Raw genomic sequence first — 23333 nt, 5'->3', positions numbered from 1 at the left:
CCATCTCTACAAAAAGTACAAAAATTAGCTGGGCATGATGGTGCATGTCTGTAGTCCCAGCTCCTCAGGAGGCTGAGGTAGGAGGATCACCTGTGCCTGGGAGGTTGAGGCTGCAGTGAGCCATGATTGCACCACTGCACGCCAGCCTGAATGACAAAGTGAGACCCTGTCTCAAACAAGATAAATCAATAAACAAAGTACATTAATTACATGATGAATTCATAATTTCTCATGTAAAAATCCTGTTTTGCACTTGTGGAAAATTAACACTTCTGATGACTCCTAGCACAGTGGGCATTAATTAACACTGAATTGGTCAAATGTCAGACCAGGTCTTACAAGGTAAGCAGGGTCTTGAAATGGTCTTTTACTGAACAGTAGCTTATGATAAAGAGTGGGCCTAACTTATAATTGCTGCAAACATGGCAGGTAAGTTGCTTTGGATGTAGGACCTGGGCTGAAGTCCCAGCTCTGACAGTAACTGACTTACCTTGGGAAAGGTAAAGGGTTAGGTAAACCCTTCTGAGCCCTCAGTTTCTTCCTCTGTAATGTGGGACTGCTTATAGGATATACTTCATTGGTCATTTATTTATTCATTCATTCAGTAAATATTAACGTATAATCCCAGCACTTTGGGAGGCCGAGACGGGCGGATCACAAGGTCAGGAGATCAAGATCATCCTAGCTAATACAGTGAAACCCCGTCTCTACTAAAAAATACAAAAAACTAGCCGGGTGAGGTGGCGGGCACCTGTAGTCCCAGCTACTCGGGAGGCTGAGGCAGGAGAATGGCATAAACCTGGGAGGCGGAGCTTGCAGTGAGCTGAGATCCGGCCACTGCACTCCAGCCTGGGTGACAGAGCGAGACTCCGTCTCAAAAAAAAAAAAAAAAAATTTTATTGTACACCTATGGTGTGCCCCATGCTATTCTTAGTGGTTACTAAAACAAACAACAGTAAACATAATAAGTAATTTTAAGATAGATGGTGATATGTTTTATGAGAAAAGGTAGAACAGGAGAGCCGAGGGAAAGGCTGGATTTTCTTATTTTTTTTATTTTTTTAGAGACAAGATCTTGCTCTGTTGCCCAGGCTGGGGTGCAGTAGCACAATCACGGCTCACTGCATGAACTCCTGGGCTCAAGGGATCCCCTGACTGTAGCCTCCTACTCTGAGTAGCTGGGACTACAGGTGTGTGCCACCATGCCCAGCTATTTATTTATTTAATTATGGTAAAGATGGGGTCTTGGCATGTGTCAATATGCCCAGTTATTTATTTTATTGATTGATTGATTGATTGATTGATGGTAGAGATGGGATCTTGGTGTGTACCACTATGCCCACCTATTTATTTGTTTATAGTACAGATGGGGTCTTGGGATGTGCCATCATGCTCAGCTATTTATTTATTTATTTATTTATTTATTGTAAAGATGGGGTCTTGGTGTGTGCCACCATGCCCACCATGCCCAGCTATTTATTTATTTATGGTAGAGATGGGGTTTTGCCATGCTGCCCAAGCTGGTCTTGAACCCCTGGGCTCAAGTGATCCTCCTGCTTTGGCCTCCCAGAGTGCTGGGATGACAGGCATGAACCACGGCACCTGGCCTAAAGACTGAAGTTTGAATAGCATGGTCACGATAGGCTCCACTAAGAAGGTGACATTTCAACAAAGCCTGGAGGACGATAGGGCATAAGTCACGTGGGTATCTTGTGGGGAAGGAACAGGGAGTCCACAGGCCCTGAGGCAGGAGTGTTCGGCCCTGTTCATGAAAATGCAAAGAGACCAGAGTGCCTAGACCAGTGTGTGCAAGGGCAAGAGGAGAAGTTTTGGATTCAACTTGGAGCCAGATGGGGAGCCCTCGGAGGCTTATGACCTGAGCTGACTTGTATTTCAAAGGCATCATTCAGTCTGTTGTGTTGAAAAATAGACCACAGTCAAGGGCAGCAGCAGGGTGGCCAGTGAGGAGCCTCTTGCAGTCATCCAGGTGAGAGAAGATGGGAGCTTGGACCAGTGAGGTGGCATGGAGGTGCTGAGAAGTGGTTGGGTTCTGAATATATTCTGCAGGTAGAGCCAGCACAATTTCCTGTTGGAAGGATTAAATAAGATAACGGGGGGCAGAGCTCTGCGCACAGAGCCCGCATGTAGACAGTACAGAATAATGGCAGCCACAATTATGATCAAGATAGGTATAGTATGTTCCCCTGCAGGAGTTGATCAGGAGCTAAAAAGAAACTGAGCAAGGGAGAAGCTATTAAGGTTCCCATGTAGTTTGCAGTGAGTTACAAAGGCCAACAAAGGTAACAAGGCTTTAACACAATGCAGACAAGGGCTTCTGCAGTATCCAGAGAACTGGGGAGCCCAAAGCAGCAAAGCCACATCATTTAGACCAAACTAGAGACTTTAGAACCAAGTTTTTCAGGTAATTGCAAATAATTCCTTTTTTTGTATTAGGTTGGTACAAAAGCATTTGCAGTTTTGCATTAAAAGTAATGGCAAAACTGCAAACGCTTTTGTACCAGCCTAATAGTATATGGAAAGCAACATCAGTCAGGAAAACTGTTTCTAGATTCCCTGGCTTTAGAAATATTTACTGGCAATAATATCATGGCAGCTCAGGTATTTAGTTTCGGGTTTTTAGTTGAACTGCCCAACTTCAGGATTCCTTTCAGGAAGAAGACCCAGTTGCCAAGAGAGGATTGGAGTCCTTTCAACTCAACTTCTCTTTGTTCCAAATTCCAGCGACAAGCGGTCTGTCTGAGGATGATAGAGATGGATTTCTCCAGGGCAATGCCAACCTTGCTCCTCCTGCCTCTAGTAATCAGACCTCCAGTTTATCTTCTGCCAAACTCCTCCCATTGGACATCTGGCCCCAGCAGGGAGAAACAGAGACCAAGGCACTTATTTTGGCTTTGACGTCAGCAAAGGAAGGCTGATGAAATTCATCATCAGTGCAGGTGAAAATCCACCGAGCCCTATCTCTCCTTACAACACAACACCTCCGTTTCTAACGCTGACAGAGGTCTCGCTTTCCTTTTGTTTTCATTTTGCTCTGGATTAAGGTTTGAATTTTTTTCTATAGTCAATTAGAAGATAATAACGCCAGCGAGCTTATTGTTAATTATTTGTATCTGTACTTAATACTTATAAGTGTACTCAGTTCTCGCGAGCTAATATTTGGCTTGTCAGATGCGTTAATCATTGTAATTAATTGAGCCCATATACAATTACTGGGGCTGTGGGTAGAGTTATAAGAACAGCGGCAGATATGAAATGTCTCCCCTATCTTATGCTTATCACTAAACAGAGAATTTGAGGGAAGCGAATCCCTCTTGCAACCTTCCCTCGTCACCTGGCTGACTTCTTTCCTCATTCCTCCCATGAGGATCTTCTCTTTCAGACCCTCTAGATCCTCTTTCTCTCGACTCCTGTTAATTTCCTTTGGAACGTCAGGCCCAGCTGCTTTGTTCGTGGGACCCAGTGCAAAATAAAAACACAGAGCCCCTCGCCCAAAAACTATTAAGAATTTAAACATGGCGACGGCAGAGCATTAAACCAAGCCTGGGGGCCCCTCTGACTGCAGAGGCTGTGTGCCCATCAAGCTGGTTCTGCACACCATTGACTGCCTTTGTCCTTTCCCCAAAAGGGAGCTCCTCCACCAGAATGTGCCCCGTCCCTCTTCTCTACAGCTAGAACAGTGTGCAGCACGCAAGAGGGGCTCAAGAAGTAGGTAAAACAATTTTCCAAATGCAAATTTGAAAAACGCTAAGTGTAGCCATGCCACTCCCCTGCTTAAAATCTCCCATGGAAGGGACAGAGGGAAGTTTCTGGAGGAAGAGAGATGTTCTATACCTATGCCTGTGGAGGGGTGGTGGCCACACGGGGGTATACACCCTGTCAAGACTCATCAAACTGTAGACTTAAGAAGAGTCTGTTATACTATGTATAATTACACATCAATAAAAAATAGCATGCTTACAAAAACCCCAATGTCTCCACGTTATCCTCAAGGTAGTCTATTCTCTCTCATATGTCACACAAGGTCCTTCCCCAGGGGCTCATTCTGAGTCTTGCAGCCTCACCTCCAGCACTTCTGTGGCTTCCTGTTTTCCAGCCATGGTGACTGCCAGCATGTCCCAGGCCTACGTGCCATCTTACTCAATTGCTCCCCAGCCCAGGAGTTAAAAAAAAAAAAAAAATCAAAATACGTGTCACCCTGTAGGGCACCAGCACCAACTGGAAGGGACTAAAGAGCAGGAGTGGGGCAGAGTCTCAGAGCTTCTTGCTGTCCCCTTTAGTGTCTGCATCGTGGGGAAGTGAGCAGAGATCCAAGACAGAGGAGGTAGGGAGGGGCCACTCGGTGGGCTCTGAGCCCTCACTGTTTACCAATCAATATGGAGGTAATCAAATATGTAACCTGGCATAGTCACATTGGCATGTGCCTGCTGAACATCAACCAACCACCCAAAATGTGGGCCAGGCCAGGCACAGTGGCTCACGCCTATAATCCCAGCACTTTGGGAGGGTGAGGCAGGCGGATCACCTGAGGTCAGGAGATCGAGACCAGCCTGGTCAACATGGTGAAACCCCGTCTCTACTAAAAATACAAAAATTATCTGGGTGTGGTGGTGAGCGTCTGCAGTCCCAGCTACTTGAGAGGCTGAGGTGGAAGGATCGCTTAAACCCGGGAGGTAGAGGTTGCAGTGAGCTGAGGTTAAGCCACTGCACTCCAGCCTGAGCAACAGAGTGAGACTCTGTCTCAATAAATAAATAAAATGTGGGCTAGCCCTTCCTTCTCTGGCTGACACCTACCTTTTCCTTCAAATCTCAACTCAAGTGTCTTCTCCAGGAATCCTTGGTGGCCCTGTCTCTTTCTTGGTCTCTCTTGCATTTGCCATACTGTCCTGGATTAATTGATATACATTCCAGTCTTAATCTCTGGAAGGTAGGAACCATGAGTCGGGCAAGGTGCCCAGCACACAGAATCAGGGGCACACACATGGATGAAGGGATTTTCCTGTTGGCTTTCCTGGCACATAGTGCAGACACTATAGAGACAGATGAATGAATGGATGAATGAGTGAATGAATTAATTTCTTCTTTGCTTTATCTATATTTACTTTCATTGAAACAGTGGCAATTCTTGAGACATGGGCTTAGAGAGAGAGTATTGCAGCAACTAAGATCTCAGACTCTGAACTCAGGCAACCTGGAGGGATTCTAGCACTTGCCGATTGTCAGTTCTGGGTGTGTAACTTGCCCTCCCTGAGTACTAGATCAGGTCATTATTGATCTGACTTCACAGGGCTGCTGAGAAGCTCTAAGCACTTAGCCCTCAGCAGCTCTGACTGTAAGAGAAATTGTATCTTGTCCACCATGGAGTCTGAATCGGTGGATGTGGTCGCCAGATGCCAGGAGAAGTCACCTGCCATTTGCAGCCATCCTCAAGTAAGCATCTCTGGTTTTACCTTCCATCTACCCAGTCTCTTGAGTCAGATGATTGCACAGCAAAAATGAAATATCCCTGCGATAAGAATATATGATTGGCAGATGTTACTGAACTGAAATCTGTGAGACAGTGAAAATGGATATTTTCTCATTTGCCTCCAACTTCCTGGTGTCTCTGCTGGAAGGTACCAGTTTCAGCCATGAGAAAGAGAGAGAAAGAGAGAGAGGGAGAGAGGGAGAGAGAGTGAAAGCGTTGAGGGGAGTGATCCTCAGCTTCATCAGGTGAACCAACTTGTGGATTACCTTTCCAATCAAAAGCCTGCTTTCAGCCTTTCAGGAAATTCTGTGCAAGAATAATTCTTGGCTAAACATAGCATAAATTGTCCCATCACCCCAGACCTCCACTTCCTTCCAAACCTCAGCTTCTTAACCAAGTCCTACATTTCCAAGAAAAGGCATTTTAGCATCCTGCATAAAAACTCAAGACTCCAGAGCCTGAAAGATTGAAAGTTCAATCCCACCTTTACCCATTCCTGGCTGTGACATCTTAGGCAAGGCTCTTAACCTCTCATAGTTTTATTTTCTTACCCTGTTCAGTGAGGAAGAACAGTATCTGTTGCAGGGTACTTATGAGGACTACATGACACTTACTAAGTGGCGGGATTTGGTGAGAGTTTCTTAAATATTGGTTATGATACTCGTTGGTTTCAAAAAAGGATATGGAACGGTGGAAATATTTTTTTAAATTCTATAATGATCCCTGCAGATCTGCAAAATTGGAAAGACTCTTATTGAATGAATCACCTCATGTGCCACTGGCATCTTTCTGCATGGTAGGCTGAAAAATGGCCTCCCAAAAGATCCAGGTTCAAATTCCTAGAACCTGGGGATGTGACCTTATTTAGAAAAAAGAGGCCCAGCATGGTGGCTGACACCTGTAATCCCAGCACTTTGGGAGGCTGAGGCAGAAGGACTGCTTGAGGCCGGGAGTTTGAGACCAGCCTGGGGAACATAAGGAGAATCCATCCCTACAAAAAGTAAAAAGGTTAGCTGGGCATGGTGGTGCATGCCTGTGGTCCTGGCTACTCAGGAGGCTGAAGCAGGAGGATAGCTTGGTCCTGGGAGGTCGAGGCTGCAGTGAGCCTTGATGGTACCACTGCACTCCAGCCCAGGTGACAGAGCAAGATCCCATCTCTAAAACAAAAGAAAAGGAAAGGAAAACAATATTTATAGGTATAATTAATTAAGGGGCTTGAGATGAGACCATCTTGATTAAGATGAGCCTTAAATCCAATAGAGATGCTTTTATAAGAGACTATAAGGGAGGAAGACATGCACATAGGTGAAGGCCATGGAGGCAGAGATGAGAGTGATGCAGCCACAAGTCAAAGAGTCCAGCAACCACCAAAGCTGGAAGAGGCAAGGAAGGCTTCTTCTAGTCCCTTTGGAGGGAGAACAGCCATGCCGATGCCTTGATTTTAGACTTCTGGCCTCCAGAGCTGTGATTGAATAAATGTCTGTTGTTTTAAGCCACCTAGTTTGTGATAATTTGTGATAGAAGCCCCAAGAAACTGATACATCCTGTAGCATCTTTAATGGGGAATGCAACCACTTGCCTATACTGGGCAGTTCTAAGGATGAAGAAGACGATTCTGCAACATGTGTACCTTGAGCATTTTGGTAGAAGCCAGCATGGGGCCCTTACAGTCTAATCATTAAGAGTAGACAGACTTTTTTTTTTTTTTTCCTGAGACACAGTCTCACTCTCTTGCTCAGGCTGAAGTGCAGTGGCTTGATCTTGGCTCACTGCAACTCCCGCCTCCCGGGTTCAAGCAGTTCTCCTGGTCAGCCTGCCAAGTAGCTGGGATTACAGGCGCACTCCACCACACTCAGCTAATTTTTGTATTTTTAGTAGAGTCGGGGTTTTACCTTGTTGGCCAGGCTGGCCTCGAACTCCTGACCTCAAGTGATCCACCCCACTTGGCCTCCCAAAGTGCTGGGATTATAGGCGTGAGCCACGACGTCCAACCAACCAGACAGACTTGTGTTCAAATTCCAGCTTCCTTTTGAATAGCTGTGAAATCCTGCACAAGTTACTCAACCTCTCTGAGCCTCAGGTTCTTCATAGGGGAAACAGGGGTAGTGTTTTGCCTACCTAGGGAGATAGGGGGATGATTCATTAACTATGCCTGGCATGTGCCTGGCATGCAGAAATTGTTTCGTGAACGTCTGCTGTGATGGCAAACCTTTTGGGCAGATCCATCTAGCTTCTCACGTGTGTGGCAAGTGGCTGCCGTGTTTACCGAACGTCCTGTGACTGTGGGGACCGGCAAAGCTAAATAGCCTGAGTGGGTTGAACTGTGGCCGCACCTGGTTAGCCCTGTACATTTTCTTCTTGTATAGGAAAGGCGGGGTTGTCCCGAGGTGCCTTGTGAAATAGCCAGCCATGCTGGGCTGCCGTTTCATTTTTCCTGCTGAAGCCAAAGGTGCCAGAAAAGCCTTGACATCGAGCTCCACGCTCCCCAGTCGTGACTCTGTGTCTGCGACGAACTTTCTAAAGGCAGTGGCTTATAAACGAGCAGTACTGACTCCATGGCGATTCCATCTACTTCCCAAGCGTGTCTGTGTTCAGAACGCTCCGCCATCCACAACCTTCCTACTTACTGGTTAGGAGTACCTCCTTTCCACTCACTTAAAAGGACATTTTTCCAATGAGAGCAGGTCATATTTCAAACTGCATTGCCAAGGTACCAGGAGCCAGTAAAAGGGGGCATTTAACACGGTATTTATCTTGACTGGCAGAACAGGTCATGGCTGTAAAAGAAACAGCTTTGGAGAAGGAGGCAGCCTCTCCGACTCTGGGCTCCCTCTCCCTACCCACCCCCTCCCCACACTGTTTAAAGCATTCTGGAGCCGCTGCCAACTTTCCTGGCAAAGCTCTTATTTCTTTACATGTATGTTGCATTCCATCTGTTTAATGTGCGTTCTGTGCCATTCACGGATTTTGGCAAGGTCTGGCGAGGTGGCATGGCACGCTCGGGCTTGTGCTAAGCCAAACAGGGCATGGGGGAGAGGGACTGGAGGCCGATGAAGGAGTCCTGCTTCTCCCTCTGGCTCGGGGAGGCCTGGAGTTGCAAAGATGGAATTGAAACTGCCTAACAGTTTTCCTCCAGATGTGATTGAATCATGCGTGTTCCACTGTTGCATTTCACCCTCCACAGAGGGGTTTTGGGGTGCGATTTTGCAGTTTCTGATACACAGCCAGAAAAATTGAAATGATGAAGCAAGGTAACAGTAGGGAAACCCACTCATACTCATGGATCTGGGGCTTCCCTAGAAACACTGCAAGGCCCTGAAGCCGGAAAATGCTAACACCTGTATCTGATAGTCCCAATGCCTAAAGAAAAACTGATCTCAATCTTTGCATTATTCTCAAGAACCATTAAGAACTTGGTTGGTGAAGCGGAGGCAACGTGCTGTGATTTGGATCCAATTTCATCCAGTTGGAAGGCAGGAAAGCCAGGTTTTATGCACTGCCAAAACATCTGGTGAATTCAGTTAAAAAAAAAAAAAGGCACCAGTTTGGTGGGGGAGAAAACAAAACCCTCTAGAAACAGTTGTTGGGTATTGGGTGACCAAAAACATTCTGTTGATTGACACCCAATGTTCACTTTTCCATTGGTTGCTGGTTGAGCAGAGCTCTTCAAATGGGGAAAGCAAGACTTAAGCGAGAGAAAGGCAGATGACGGGGTTAAAAACATAAAGGTTCACACTTTAAGAAAAAGTTAAGTGCACATTTCTTGACTCCAGCCAAGAGAATGAACAGAATCTCCCTGTTAAGAAGTGGAGTTACTCACCTGATTCAAGAGAGATGACATGGCATAGGAAAAAAAAAGGTACAGGCTCCTAATAAGAAACAGCCACATGTGGGATAAAATTAGTGCAAGTTGTGTAATCCCAGTTGGCCAGTTGTAAGAACAGGGAGGAGAAAGGAGCTTGGGGAACATGTTTCAGATGTGATTCAAGAGGTCCTGGAGCCCGTCCTGACCCTCTGGGTTGGAATTTCTGACTCTCTTCTCTGCCTTGACTCAGAATAGGAAACCAAATCCTGACCGCGCGTTTCTTTTAATAGAATTAAACTTTCTTGCCAACTTCCTCCAGAGCACAAGATTACCCCTCATCGTCTCTAAACAATACGCCAATCATCAGATGGAAGTGAGGGGGTGCACTGTCCTATTTGCACCAAACATAACCCAGGCCCCCGAGCAGAAGACAAACAACGGGAACAGAGTTTGGCTTTTGTACCGGGCCTGGTAAATACAACATGTTCTTACAGGTTGGAAAACCGTCTGGTTCCTCTTTGTACTTTCCCACTTTCTCCCACTTCTTCTAACTTGAATCTCATCATTCTGCTTCGACATTGGCCAAGTTCACATTTGCCAGTTACCGAGTGGATAATGGATGGTTTGTAAGATGAGTCGTATGCTAGGGAGACAGGCAGCTGAATGTATACTGTCTGTGTGAGCAAATGACTTCTTTTGAACCTGAATCCCCACCCGGCCCCATAGGCCGTCCATGTGCTGATAGACATGGAAGAAGATGACAACAGAATGACTTAATGCCCATTCATTCAGTCGTCATACTTGTGCCGGCGAGGGAAACCTGCAGAAGTTCCCTTGCCCTGGTAATCAGTTAGCAGGGGTCAATCCTTGTGTGTAAGGTATGCTGGTGCTTGGAAGCCCAAAGGGGACATTAACAGAATGCAAAGTGTTTGGTAGTTCCTCATTAAAAATGGATTTTGTTTTCAGTGCTTTGAGGATGGGAACAGTGAAGTTGGAAACTGTGCTTGTAATTGGGAGCAGGTCTCCTGCCAGATTCTAACAGCTTTAAGGGATATCCAGTTTTGGGTTTACAGTACTACATTCTGGCTCATTGAAATTGCATCTAAACGTTGCCAGAATGTGTCATAAACTACAAAATCTGTACAAAAATATATTGACATAATGACTCTGTAGCCTTAAGTCAGTGGGGTGGGGGAGCCATGTGGCCCAATCGGCATTGTTCTCGCTCTGTCTCACGGCAGACTTGGGTCACCTGGGACAATTACCATTCGTGGGATTCCGACCCTGGTCTGACCAGTTCTCGCAGCTGCTTAGAACAGCCTCATCCTGTCCCATGGTCACAAATAGCATCCCTGCCTGTGCCACACCGGATAAGGGGCTGAGGATCAAGCCCAGAAGAACTGTTCCCACTTGCTCCTAGAATAAAGTCCCTCATGTCCTGCTGGCCTCACCATTCTCAGCTCTGATCACTCTTCACTCGCTGAACTCCAGACACAAAGCATCTTCTTTCTTTTTTAGATAGAGTCTCGATCAGTTGCCCAGGCTGGAGTGCAGTGGCACAATCTTGGTTCACTGCAACCTCTGCCTCCCAGGCTCAGGTGATTCTCTTGCCTCAGCCTCCCGAGTAGCTGGGACTATAGGTGCCCAACACCATGCCTGGCTAATTTTTGTATTTTTAGTAGAGATGGGGTTTCATCATGTTGGCCAAGCTGGTCTTGAACTCCTGACCTCAAGTAATCCACCCACCTCGACCTCCCAAAGTGCTGGGATTATAGGCATAAGCCACCATGCCTGGCCAACTCTGCATTTCTAACAAGTTCCCAGGGGATGTAGATGCATGGACCATGCTCTGAGTAGCCACGGTACCAACCTTTCTCGATCAGAGTTCCATGACAAAATAAAGCCTGACTGAAAATGAATTGAGCTACTACTCTCTCGGTTCACCTAAGGATGGTGCTTAACTAGAGCCATTAGCTACAAGTTAATTCATTACATACCTTAGATGCCTTAGGGTAGGTGGTTTTGTTTGTTTGTTTGTTTTAATTTGTATTCTTTTACAGACAAAGTCTCACTCTGTACCCCAGGCTGGAGCTGGAGCGCAGTGGTGTGATCATAGCTCCCTGTGGCTTCCAGCTCCTGGGCTCAAGCAATCCTCCCACCTCAACCTCCCAAGTAGCTGGGACTACCGGTGAACCTAACCATGCATGGCTAATTTTTTATTTTTTAATTTTTGGTAGAGATGGGGTCTTGCTATGCTGCCCAGGCTGGTCTTCAAGTCCTGGCCTCAAGCGATCCTCCTGCCTCAGCCACCCAAAGTAATGGGATTATAGGTGTGAGTCTCTGCGCCTGGACTGGGCAGGGTCCTTACCACTGACATTTGGGCTGGAGAATTATTTATTGTGGGCGCTGTCCTAGGCATTGCAGGATGTTTAGCAGCATCCCTGGCCTCTACCAACTAAATGCCAGCAGCACTATCCCCAAGTTGTGACAACCAAAAAATGTTTCCTGACATTGTCCAAGTCCCCTGGGGGGTAATGTTGTCCCCCATTGAGAACTACCATCTTAGGACATTAGGGTGTCATTCTCTGACAGTACCAGGTTGAGAGGGGTTGGGAAGTTGAAGACAGTGTTTTGTTCATGGCTATAATTCTATTGCTTAGCACAGCACTCTGCATATGGCAGACCCTCAATATGTGTTTGTTGATTGATTGAATGAATGAATGAATGAATGAATAAATGAAAATAAATGAATGAAAATGAACTCCAAAATCATGCTTGGCTCATGGGTAAATAGAATTCTCTTCACACAGCCTCCAACCTCCTCCACCCCACTCTCCTCCCCCCAACTTCAAATCAGCAAAACTTAGTGGGCTTGTTGTCATCTAAGGCACAATTTTTCTAAATGTAGCATTTTCCAGGGTAAATATCCCTTTGAAAAAAATGTGAAGAAAAATTCTCGCTTGAGATCTTTTTTTAAATGTCTCCAATGACTAAAATCCTCTTACAGTAAGTACCCAGAGAATTTCATTTGCTTAAAGAAAAAAAAAAAACTGCCGGTTTTAGTCAAGAATGTAGAAAGTACTTGAAAATCATATACTTTTTTTTCCCATCTTACTGAGCAAATTATAAAATGGTAGAATTGATCTTAGTTCTAGATTGTTTTTAAAGCTCCACCTCAGACTGAGGCCTCATGGATAAAGTGGTACTAGGGACTTATTTGGGAAAAAAAAAAAAAAATCCCTATAGTAATAACACTGGAAATTCAAGGAGGAAAAACAGTAGTCGTAGGGTTTTTTATTTGTTTTATTTAGGGAGCGTATCTTGTATGATTTCAAGAGGAAAATTACATATAAATAAAATCTGCATTTTGCTTAAAACTGTGGATTCAGGCTGTATTAAAAAATAAGGTTAAGCCAAGCATGGTGGCTCACACCTGTAATCCTAGCACTTTGGGAGGCCAAGGTAGGTGAATCACTTGAGCTCAGGAATTTGAGACCAGCCTGAGCAACATAGCAAAACCCTGTCTCTACAAAAAAATACAAAAATTATCTGCGGGTGGTGGTACATGCCTGTAGTCCCAGCTACTTGGGAGACTGAGGTGGGAAGATCACTTGAACCCGGGAGGTGGAGGTTACAATGAGCTGAGATTGTGCCACTGCACTCCAGCCTGGGCAACAGAGCAAAAGCCATCCCTCATCTCCAAAAAAAAAACAAAAAACAAACAAACAAAAAAAAACAGTGAATTCACTCAATTTATGTTTCCACACACTCAGTAACTCTGAGGCAAATTTTCAAACCCAATTGCCATGTAGAAAGCAAAACCAGCTTCTCCCTCTTCTCTTCCGAACCTTTGGGCAAATGAGCAGGCCAAGCTCTCAGTTACTCAGGGCAGTTGAGTAGGATTTGGAGCACTGAAAAGGTTTCTGGAAAAGAATGTGGTGGTGACAATCTTTCCGTGCTCTTCTAAGTGTATCCTTCTTTACCTAATAGAGGTTAAAAATCATTTCTGTTTTGCATGCTTACCCTGACATCACTTGGCAGTGATTGCCTGAATGGTTTTGGGAGAATATTGTGACTCTAAGTCTGGGTTCTCTATATGGGGAGGGGAAGGGTGCTGTGATGGAATGGTAATGTCTGCCGTGAGCAGGGCCACGGAGAGTGGTGGACGGGCTGTGTATTTGTCATTCCTGGATCCTAGTATAGTCTTCTCTTCTATCATAGCTGTTCTAGTAGAAGGAGAGCTTCAAGGAGAAGGTGCTGTGCTTCTGAGTATAATGTGTCTCACTCCATTTCGTACAGATACACCAAGTCAGCATTTCAATTCACGAAAACTCCCAAGACAGATGTGAAACAGAAAGATGCCATGGTGGGAAAATCCCTTTCCTTCTCTGGACCTATCTGAATAGGCTGTTACATATGTGACTCCCTCTCAGTGTAAGTATGGCTAAGACATGCTATATCCCTGCATTGGGTTACTCTAGCATTTGACTCTGTCACTGTGACACCATATGCTGCCAAAACATCACGTCCCTTCCTTTGGAATAAAAAGGTCTTTTAGTAAGACTTGTTAAGTCTGAATATTAATCATATTCATCATTATTCAGTCAGCCTGCTGTCCACAATACTTAAATAAAGGGAAAGTTTAAAAATAGAAAAAGACAAGTTTAGGAACTTCAAGACAATGATGAGAAGGTAATGATGGGGAAGAAAGCAGTGGTGATCAAACCTATATTAAATCTTAAATGAAAAAAATTAACAAATAGACTCTTAACTTTCAATATTAGTCTTTATTTCAAAAATAAGAGGAAGAGTGATTAAATAGATGAATTCACATTTGAATGGGATCCAAATGACTTAAGGACTATTTGGATTCAAATATTTCAGTTGGACCAGGAATGATGTTAGAGTTATGTGATGCATTAGGAGTTGAAGTGAAATGGAAATATTTCTTTCCTTTAAAAGCAAATTTCTTGCTTTTGTGGGCCTTGAGAGTTTTCTAGGCTGTGCAGTCCAACCACCCTCCAACTCCCTTGCCTTGGACTCATGAACTCCCATTTCAGATCCAGCCTGTTAGGGGGAAGTAGAGTTTGTGTTTGTGACAGTTCCTTTTGCAGAAATCATGTGGTGCAAGAGAAGGTTGTCCATATAGAGCTGAACAGTTGTTAGTTTTGAATCCAAATTAGAAAGTTTCTGCACTAGGACTGGGCATGGTGGCTCATACCTGTAATGTCAGCACTTTGGGAAGCCAAGGTGGGAGGATCACTTGAAGCCAGGAGTTAGAGAGCAGCCTGGGCAACACAGCAAGACTTAACTCTACGAAAATTTTTTTAAAAAATTAGTGGGGTGTAGTGGCACGTACCTGTAGTCCTAGCTACTTGGGAGGCTAAGACAGGAGGATCTCTTGAGCCCAGGAGTTTGAGGCTGCAGTGAGTCGTGATGTCACGCCACTGCACTCCAACCTGGGCTGGAGTGAGACCCTTCTCTTAAAAAGCAAAAGAAAACAAAAAACAAACAAACAAAAACCAAGAAAGTTTTGGTCCTAGTGGTACAGTGGAATCATAACCGATTTTTGTTCTGGCTTCAGAGCCTCTCGGATAAGATACCACCATGGGAACCAACACTGGTGAACAGGGTGAAACAGAAGTGCTTTGCTTAGAAAGACAGGAAGCAGGTGGTGAATTCTTCCCCACCACATTTCAAAAAAACAGAGTGTATAGAGTAGGCCCCATCAAGTAAGCTTTAACCTCAAACCCAGCAAATGTTTATTAAGCACCTACTGTGTGCCAGGCCCTGAGCTAAGGGCTCTTATATATGGCATCTAATTAAACCCCAGGACAAACAGAAACATCCTAGCAGGCTCTACCCATCCCTCATTCCTAAGTGTGACTTGATAGCAGAGCAGAGCTTTTCAACCTTCGCACTGCTGGCGTTCAGGTTGGATATTCTTTGCTCTTGGGGCTGTCTTGTACACTGCAGGATGTTGAGCAGCATCGCTGGCCTCTACCTACTAGATGCCAACAGCATACCTTGCTCTGGGAATGATGATCAAAAATGTCTCGAGACATTGTCAAATGTCCTCCAGGGGACAAACATTGCCCCTACTTGAGACTCGCTTCCTTAGAGACAGAACCGTTGCAATGCCCAGGCAGCTGTAGGTAAACATATCTTCCACTCCCTTCTATGGTCTGACTTAGTGGCTCTCTAACCTGAATGTTCTCTAAACAATATCATAGGCCGGGCGCGGTGGCTCAAGCCTGTAATCCCAGCACTTTGGGAGGCCGAGACGGGCGGATCACGAGGTCAGGAGATCGAGACCATCCTGGCTAACACGGTGAAACCCCGTCTCTACTAAAAAATACAAAAACTAGCCGGGTGAGGTGGCGGGCGCCTGTAGTCCCAGCTACTCGGAGGCCGAGGCAAGAGAATGGCATAAACCCGGGAGGTGGAGCTTGCAGTGAGCTGAGAACTGGCCACTGCACTCCAGCCTGGGCGACAGAGCGAGAGTCCGTCTCAAAAAAAAACAATATCATATATACCTTACTTTTTATTTTTTTAGGCGGAGTCTTGCTCTGTCACCCAGGCTGGAGTGCTGTGGCGCGATCTCGGCTCACTGCAAGCTCCGCCTCCCGGGTTCATGCCATTCTCCTGCCTCACCCTCCCGAGTATAGCTGGGACTACAGGCCCCTGCCACCACGACCGGCTAATGTTTTGTATTTTTAGTAGAGATGGAGTTTCACCGTGTTAGCCAGGGTGGTCTCGATCTCCTGACCTCGTGATCTGCCCCCCTCGGCCTCCCAAAGTGCCGGGATTACAAGAGTGAGCCACCGCCCCTGGCCGGGAAGAGAATTTTCAAGGGTAATTTAACCCGATTCATTTTTGCCTTACATGCTGACATGAGACTCTAACCTCTCTTTTATGGGGAGGTGTGTGTGTGTGTGTGTATGTGTGTGTGTGTTTGAGATGGAGTCTCACTCTGTTGCCCAGGCTAGGGTGCAATGGCATGATCTTGGCTCACCACAACCTCTACTTCCCAGTTTCAAGCAATTCTCGTGCCTTAGCCTCCCAAGTAGCTGGGATTACAGACACAAGCTGCCACGCCTGGATAATTTTTGTGTTTTTAGAAGAGACAGGCTTTCGCCATGTTGGTCAGGCTGGTCTTGAACTCCTAACCTCAAATGATCCACTGGCCTCAGTCTCCCAAAGTGCTGGGATTACAGGCATGAGCTACTGCACCCGGCCATAACCCCTCTTAAACTGGACACCACTGGTCTCCCTGAAGAGGTCAGAACAGTCACAAAGATTTTTTCAGCACAAAAAAAGAAACCTCTCTCCTGCCCAGGCTTCTTCTGCAAGGACAATGGTGATTATTGCCATTATTGAATGTTTCTTGTGGTACCAAGCCACCCTACTGAATCCTCACATTGACCCTATCAGGTAGGTGCTATTCCGGCCCATTTTTCAGAGGAGACCCTGAGGCTAATAAATGCTAGAGCCCATGTGATGCCAAACTGGACTACTTTTCAGTAGAAAATATGCACAGCATGCACTCAATAACGATGAACTACTATTTGCTAGTGGAAAACAAATCTGTTTGATTTAATCATGAACAGTCATTCAAAATTATTTTCCTGAACCAAAAAAGACTGATTGAACAAAGTTTCAGGATACAAAATCAGTGTTCAAAAATCAGTAGCATTTCTGTACACTAACAACATCCAAGTTGAGAACCAAATCATGAACACAATCCCATTCACAATAGCCACGACAAGAATAAAATATCTAGGAATACAACTAACCAGGAAGGTGAAAGATCTCTATGATGAAAATTATAAAACACTGCTTGAAGAAATCAGAGATGACACAAACAAATGGAAAAATATTCCATGCTCAGCAATAATCAATATTGTTAAAATGGTCATACTGCCCAGAGGAATCTACAGATTCATGGCCATCCCTATCAAACTAATGGCATTTTTCACTAAATTAGGAAAAACCATTCTAAAGTTCATATGGAACAAAAAGAAAAAAAAAAAAAAGCCCAAATTGCAAGGCAATCCTAAGCAACAAGAACAAAGCTGGAGGCATCACATTACCTGACCTCAAACTATCCTATAAGGCTACAATAACCAAAACAGCATGGTACCAGTCCAAAAGCAGACATAAAGACCAATGGGACAGAATAGAGAGCCTGGTAATAAAACCACATATTTACAACTGTCTGATCTTTGAAAAAGTTGACCAAAAAAACCAACGAGGAAAGGAATCCCTGTTCAATAAATGGTGCTGGAATACTTGGCTAGCTATATGCGGAAGAGATTGCAGCTGGACCCCTTCCTTACCCCACATACAAAAATCAACTCAAGATGGATTAAAGACTTAAATATAAAGCCTAAAACTTGTAAAAACCCTGGAAGGTAACCTAGGAAATACCATTCTGGACATGGACCCTGGCAAAGATTTCATAATGAAGATGTCAAAAGCAAATTGTAACAAAAACACAAATTGACAAATGGGACCTAATTAAACTAAAGAGCTTCTGCACAGCAAAAGAAACTATCAACCAGAGTAAACAGACAACCTACAGAATGGGAGAAAATATTCACAAACTATGCATCTGACAAATGTCTAATATCCAGAATCTATAAGGAGCTTAAATTAACAAACAAAACAACAAACAGTTCCATTAAAAAAGTGGACAAAGGACATGAACAGACACTTTTCAAAAGAAGACATGCATGTGGCCAATAAAGTATATAGAAAAATTCTCAATATCACTAATCATTAGAGAAATGCAAATCCAAACCACAATGAGAGAGCATCCACACCAGTCAGGATGGCTATTATTAATAAGTCAAAAAATAACAGATGCTGGCAAGGCTGTAGAGAAAAGGGAACACTTATACACCTCTGGTAGGAATGTAAATTAGTTCAGCCATTGTGGACAGCAGTATGGCGATTTCTCAAAGAAATTAAAACAGAATTACCATTCAACCCAGCAATCCCATTACTGGGTATATACCCAAAGGAATATAAACTGTTCTATCATAAAGACATATGCATGTATATATTCATTGCATGCATATATATATTCATCGCAGCACTATTCATAATTGCAAAGTCATGGAATCAACCTAAATGCCCATCAACGGTAGACTGAATAAAGGAAATGTGGTACATATACATCATAGAATACTACTCAGCCATAAAAAAGAGTGAGGTCATGTCCTTCACAGCAACATGGATGGAGCTGGAAGCCATGATCTGAAATGAGCTAACGGAGGAACAGAAAACCAAATACCACATACTCTCACTTATAAGTGGGAGCTAAACATTGAGCACCCATGGACACAAAGAAGGGAACAGCAGACAGCAGGGCCTACTTGTGGGTAGAGGATGGGAGGAGGGAAAGGATAGAAACACTACCTATTGGGTACTATGTTTATTACCTGGGTGATGAAATAATCTGTACAGCAAATCCCCGTGACATGCAATGAACCTATACAACAACTCTGCACATGTACCCCTAAACCTAAAATAAACGTTAAAAATAAATAAGTCTTTTTTGAAAAAGACTAATTGTACTGGTCAATCCTCCTAATATCATGGCTTGGAAGGATATACATATTCAGAGTGTATATATAACCCAAATTGTGTTTCTCTTCCAAAATATATAACAGAAGCTGTCCAAGCATGTATTAACTGTCAAAACAAAACAGATCATTTTATTTGAAGCTACAAAAAGACTGGAGTATTGGCAGGTACTCAGAGATAATGGTGATCACACTTGCCACGCCATAGTGGCATTATACATTTGCTATGACACCTTCTCCACATAGCTGGGTGCTTCTTGAGGTCAGGGACTGACTTAAACCCTTAGACTTAGTCTCTCAGACTCACTTAGACCTTGGTACCATGCTAAATTTGTCGAGATAGTAAATGATACATGAATGCACTTTCTAGTTTTTTTTTTTTTGAGATGGGGTTTAAGCCTGCTGCCCAGGCTGGAGTGCAATGGCGCAATCTTGGCTCACTGAAACCTCTGCCTCCTGGGTTCAAGCAATTCTCCTCCCTCAGCCTCCCTAGTAGCTGGGACTACAGGTGCACACCACCACGCCTGGCTAATTTTGTATTTTTCGTAGAGATGGGGTTTCTCCATGTTGGTCAGGCTGGTCTCGAACTCCCAAACTCAGGTGATCCGCCCATCTAGGCTTCCCAAAGTGCTGGGATAACAGGTGTGAGCCACCATGCCCGGCTGATTCTAGTTTTTTTAAATTTATTTTTTGTAGAGATGGGTTCTTACTATGTTGCCCAGGCTGGTCTCAAACTCCTGACCTCAAGGATCCTCCCACCTCAGACTCCCAAAGTGCTGGGATTACAGGTGTGAGCCACCACACCTGGCTGTGAATGCACTTAAAATCTAACAATTATGTGCACTTAACCTTCATCTCTCAGCAACTGTCGGCAGTGAATATTTTCAAGATCCTCTTTTTCATAGGAGGAGACTAACGCTGAAGGAGATGAAGTGACCAGCCCTGGGTCACCTCCTGGTAAACTGTGGTGCCAGGCTTTGGACTCAAGTCTCATGCTTGGAACTCCAGCTGTCAGACTTTCTAACATTTTTACCAGGTAAAAGTGGATTGGGAACCCCAGATGCCAAATGTGGCCGGATATCTACCATTTCCGAACTGTCTTAATATTAAGCAGAATTAAATATAGGGAATTGGGCTGGGTTCGGTGGCTCACGCCTGTAATCCTAGCACTTTGGGAGGCCGAGGGGGTGGATTGCCTGAGCTCAGGAATTTGAGACCAGTCTGGGCAACATGGTAGAACCCTGTCTCTACTAAAATACAAAAAATTAGCCTGGCGCGGTGTGTGCCTGTAATCCCAGGCTGAGGCACAAGAATTGCTTGAACCCGGGAGGCAGAGGTTGCAGTCAGTCGAGATGGCACCACTGCACTCCAGACTGGGAGACAGAGTAAGACTCTGTCTCCAAAAAATAAGAAAAAAAAAAAATTAAACACAGAAAATTGCATCCCATAAGCCTTTAATGTACATGGACTCAGTCATGTATGTTTGTGAAGAGAAAGTCAGAATAATATAATAAGGACAGGCAGTTTGCTTCTGCAGGCTGTGGAATGGGAGCATGTCCAGGGTGAGGTTAAGGTGGCAGCTGCAGATGGCTGATCCTTCACCAGTCTCAGGAATCACCAGCTTCTTTTCCCATGTGGCCCTTTGCTGCCCTGAGTAGGTGTCCAGTATTTATACATGTTTTTACAATATTGAAAGATTAACATTTCTCCTACAATTTGACCTCTAAATACTAGGAAACGCTTCATCTGGTTCCCAACCAAATAATAACGTGGGATCAACTGGCTGGGCAGGACTTACTGTATTGAGAGATGATCTATGGATGGCCAGTGTAGCTGCTTCCCATGGGACTTGTGAGGGAATTTTGGGGTATATGTAACTGTATTAGGGTTCTCTAGCGGGACAACACTAATAGGATAGATGTGTATATAAAGGGGAGTTTATTAAGGAGTATTGACTCACACGATCACAGGGGAAGTCCCACAATAGGCCGTCTGCATGCTGAGGAGCCAGGAAGTCAGTCCGAGTCCCAAAACCTCAAAACTAGGGAAGCCGACAGTGCAGCCTTCAGTCTGTGGCCGAAGGCCTGAGAGCCCCTGGCAAACCGCTGGTGCAAGTCCAAGAGTCCAAAAGCAGAAGAACTTGGAGTCTGATGTTCCAGGGCAGGAAGCATCCAGCACAGGAGAAAGATGAGGCTGGAAGACTCATCCAGTCTAGTCTTTTCATGTTCTTCTGGCTGCTTTTATCCTAGCCGTGCTGGCAGCTGATTAGACGGCGCCCACCCAGTTTGAGGGTGGGTCTGCCTCTCCCAGTCAGATGTTAACAGACACATCCAGGAATAATGCTTTGCATCCTTCACTCCAATCAAGTTGAGAATTAATATTAACCATCACAGTGACCATCGCCAAAAATCACCATGCTGATTTTTGATCCCAAGGTATACCTGAGAAGTATTGGGGAAACATCAGAACCAGACACAAATTAAAATACGAAAGAAAGAAAACTTCGACATTTTTTTGAGTGCTAGACATTCTTCTGAGAAGTTCCTGTATGCTAGCTTATTTAGTCATCAGAACATGACTATTAGGTAGGTACTATCATGATCCTTCCCATTTCACAGATGAAGCAACTGAGGGACAGAGAGATTCAGGAACTTGCCCAAGGACCTGGCTAGAGTGACAGAACCATGATTTGAATGCAAATAGACTAGGCCTACCACACTAAATCACATTCCTATCTCCCCAACCAGACAGTGATCTCCAGGAAACTTGAATTGGGGTTCCTCATCTTTTCATCTTCCCCAGGTCTGGCCCTGTCCTGTGATCACTGGGAATTCAATAAAGGCTCGTTTCAACTTGAATTGACTTCTTCGGTTGTTGACTATCCTTTAAAACATTTTGACAAAGGAAAAATAACAACTGCCCAGGAACTCAGCATTTAGAGGCAATCTATAGCTTCTTAAACACAGCAAAAGGAGTGGAAACAGGATAGTAAAATGAAATATAAATAGCTTCACCATTATCCGTAGAACCCATTATGAAGCATAACAGTGGCTGGTCTCTCTCACTCTCTCTAAAATACAACCTCTTTGCAATGTTTTGTTTTTGTTACTGTTTCTGTTCAGATAAAAGGATTACAAATAAAGGTGAGCATTACAAATTTTAGTGAGAATTGTATTAATTGGACCAGAGGTTGAATGTAGGCCGATATTTGTCCTAACACTGAAAAACGTTTTGCAAAGCCGTATCATGTATTCGAGGTAGCAGGGGAAGGGCTTAGCCTACTCAAGACGATTGGTTTTGTTTGTTTGTTTGTTTTTTGTTTTTGAGACAGAGTCTCACTCTGTCACCCAGGTGGGAGTGCAATGGCGTGATCTTGGATTGCTGCAACCTCCACCCCCAGGGTTCAAGCAATTCTCCTGCCTCAGCCTCCCGAGTAGCTGGGACTACAGGCATGTGCCACCATGCCCAGCTAATTTGTTTTTGTATTTATTGTAGGGATGGGGTTTCACCATGTTGGCCAGGCTGGTCTTGAACTCCTAGCCTCAGGTGATCCACCTGCCTCGGCCTCCCAAAGTGCTAGGACTACAGGCATGTGCCACCATGCTCAGCTAATTTTTTTTTTGTATTTATTGTAGAGATGAGTTTCACCATGTTGGCCAGGCTGGACTTGAACTCCTGGCCTCAGGTGATCCACCCGCGTTGGCCTCCCAAAGTGCTGGGATTACATGCGTGAGCCACCGCGCCCAGCCAAGACGACTGTTTTCAAGCAAGTTGACAACCACTTTGCCAGAGTTCCCTTAATGAGCTAATTACAAAGGGCTCTTAGGTGTCCTCTGAAGCCAGTTGTGGAGGGGCTCCACTTAAGAGACACTGAATGAGTCCTTAGCACCTGAAATACTATACACACTGTTGGCTCTTGGAACATGTAATGGAATTAATGTTTTTGTCACTTCAGACTGATCTGTAGTAGTCAGGGCGTTTTCAGTTGTAAGCAACAGAAAACCAATTCAAATTGGCTTACACAGAGAGGAGTGTTTGCGAGCATTAGGCATGGCTGAATCTCTGTGCTTAAAGGCTATCAGCAGGAATCTGACTGTGTCCATTTCTAGGCTTTTCTTCCTTTGTGTTTGTTCCATTCTTAAGCAGGCTTTCTCTACATGGTGTTAAAACTGTTTCTAGCAGTTTCAGCCTCATATGCCATCACCTAGCACCCCAGTGGAAAGAGAGCATCTACTTGTCAATAATTCTAGCAAAAATCCCGGGGCTAAGATTCCTTGACTCTGATTGCCTTAGCTTGGATTATATGTCCACCCTTGAGCCAATCCTGGTGGCCAGAACAATGTAATAGTCTTACTGGTCAGAACTGAGTCAAACCAAGACATGAGTGGGCCCCACTGAATCACATGGTTCTAGATGGAAGGAGGTAGTTTCCCAGATAAATATCCAGGTTCAG

The 23333-nt window shown here is 44.6% G+C and overlaps 1 long non-coding RNA gene across 1 annotated transcript in view; it reads right to left on the bottom strand.

Annotated features, from left to right (window-relative positions):
• The window catches only part of LOC117090958, a 29758-nt gene extending 8333 nt beyond the window's left edge, over window positions 1–21425 (bottom strand). The window contains exon 1 of the long non-coding RNA XR_004440175.1: window positions 20841–21425. This is a non-coding gene — a long non-coding RNA (uncharacterized LOC117090958). The remainder of the gene's footprint in view (window positions 1–20840) is intronic.
• Window positions 21426–23333: the final 1908 nt, after the last annotated feature.

Source organism: Trachypithecus francoisi, unplaced genomic scaffold (genome assembly GCF_009764315.1).
Source record: "Trachypithecus francoisi isolate TF-2019V2 unplaced genomic scaffold, Tfra_2.0 Lachesis_group11, whole genome shotgun sequence".
Lineage (NCBI taxonomy): Eukaryota > Metazoa > Chordata > Mammalia > Primates > Cercopithecidae > Trachypithecus > Trachypithecus francoisi.
The sequence above is the reverse complement of the archived record's forward strand: the minus strand, read 5'-3'. Positions and strand labels throughout refer to the sequence as shown.